Source organism: Mastomys coucha, unplaced genomic scaffold, assembly GCF_008632895.1.
Source record: "Mastomys coucha isolate ucsf_1 unplaced genomic scaffold, UCSF_Mcou_1 pScaffold16, whole genome shotgun sequence".
NCBI lineage: Eukaryota > Metazoa > Chordata > Mammalia > Rodentia > Muridae > Mastomys > Mastomys coucha.
The window spans coordinates 84,425,131-84,427,426 of record NW_022196898.1 but is presented as its reverse complement, the minus strand read 5'-3'; positions in this window follow the sequence as shown (position 1 = coordinate 84,427,426).

The following is a 2,296-nucleotide window of genomic DNA, read 5'->3' as shown; positions in this document are numbered from 1 at the left end:
TCCCAGAAAGGAAAGAAAAATGAAAGAAGACTAGGTGCTTCCTGGTCATCCTTTGAACCAGTTGTCTCCATGGTGACAACAATGATATTTTCACAATATTCTACTATAGCCTAATTGGATTGTGTAATTTAATTAGCATACTTTGTTTTATAGGACTTACTATAGGCAGAAGTGTCCTGAGCACCTTGAAAATATTAAGGAGTACAGTTTGCATAGCAAACCTGGAAAGAAGTGTATAAAGGAAGACAATTTCCCAGAGTATCAAACTGACAAATAAAACGACTCAGTTGTGTGTTGATAGCTACATTGATGACCAAAGGCTAATATGTAATGCAAATCACAGAAAGCTAGTTAATGTATGGTCTAATAAAGACCAGTTTCTTTATAGGTGTTAGAGAGGGTTAAACCTTGAATCTAGGCATTCCAAATGTCACATATTTTCCAGTCACTTTATAGGTGTTAGAGAGGGTTAAAACTTGAATCTAGGCATTCCAAATGTCACATATTTTCCAGTCACTTGTCATACTTTAGAAATTGATGTTACCTTTGCTTTCTACTTAATCACAAATAAATGTTTACTGCAACATAAAAATGATTTATTTACCTTCTATTTGGAAACTGGTACTTCTAGCTTATTGCTTCACTTATGGCTGACCCTGCCTGAGAAGCACTGAGCACAGCTTTCCTAAGGTCCTTCCATGACACAAAATACAGCTAAGAGCGTGATAACCTTAGGGCCCTCCTGAGTGGCACCAAGAATTGCCAAACAATAATTAGTGTTGGAAATCATGATAAAGAAGACAATCATAAGTGATCTATTTTAATAAGTCATAATTAAGTCAGAATATAGCCAAAATTGGTTGGAATCTGGCATAGCTGCATTTAGCTTGAGGAAGCTTATCTTTGGAATTTTCGACTGTTGTCCTGGGTGGTAGTAGTCACAACACAAGCTGATACTTTGAGCTTGATATATTCTTGCAAATCATATATACTCAAGAATTTTTCAAGATCAGACCTAAGTTTTTACATTATTATGCCACTGTTTGAATAAATTTTACCTTTCATTAATCCAGTTATTTTAAAATAGTCAAATATCTGATCTGAGCCAACAATACACATAAAAAATGAATGATTTTATTGAAAGTTTTAGACAATCTAGTACACAACTTTGTCAAATAGTGTACACGCATGTACACTATGCCACGATTTTTTCATAGAAGATGGAAACAAAATGAAACAGGCTCTGTTTGTTTGTTGTTTGTTGGAACTAGATGCCCTAAATTTGAATAAATAACAAGGACACATAAATGCATTTGAATCTCTAACTTAGCAGTGTCACTGGAAGAGCAGGGCTAGAGGGCAAGTTCTTCTGTATACATTTGAGTTATTTGGTGTTACAAGTATCAGAACAAAACCAGTCTTTTCCATCAGTGACGTGGAAACTCTTCTGTGGAAGAGATGCTGATATGAACCAAGTTGGAAGAGAACCACTGTCCTCTACCAGGACATCACAAGCTCTCTAGCTTGGTAGGGAAGAGGATGAGTTTGAGGTTCAGTCAGCTCAGTCAAGGGCCTGGTTTCCCATCCTGATAGCTGGGACTTCATAAGGTGTTATGAAGATGAAACAAATGTTTATAACACAGTAAGAACAAACCCCATCCCCAGGGGTTCTAAATAAGCAACCATTTCCATGTGTAGCTTCTTGGATTTGAAATATTGTGCTCCATATTTCCCAGCAATCAAATATGCCAGCCTCCACCAAAACACTAATCTAGTCAGTACATTCACTGATAAGGCTTTAGGCAAAGAGAAGCCTCCATTAATAAATTTTTGTCATGTGATGTGAAGACTGCTATCAAATACTCACAGTAGGAAATGTGACTACATCTGGAAATTTGACGTATGGACCCCTTTACCTAGTTCAGTAGTTACTATACACTGTGTTCATGCATTCTGTCTCAGGGGACATGTAAATTCATAGCTCCTAGTCACTAAAATCTAACATCCTTGGGAAGATAAAAACGTTTATTTTTAGTATCCCCAAAATGGAAAGATAAAACATTTCTTTTTAGTTCCTCAAAAAGTAGAATTCAAATTTTACATGCTCTTGAATAGGAGCTGGCCCCAAAGGCTCATAGGGAGTAGCCACAGAGGTATATCTTTGTTGGAGTAGGCATGGCCTTATTAGAGGAAGTGTATCACTGGCAGGGGGCTTTAAAGTTTCTTTTTGTTTTTTTATTATTTTTTTATTAGATATTTTCTTTATTTACATGTAAATTTCTCCCTTCCCAGTTTC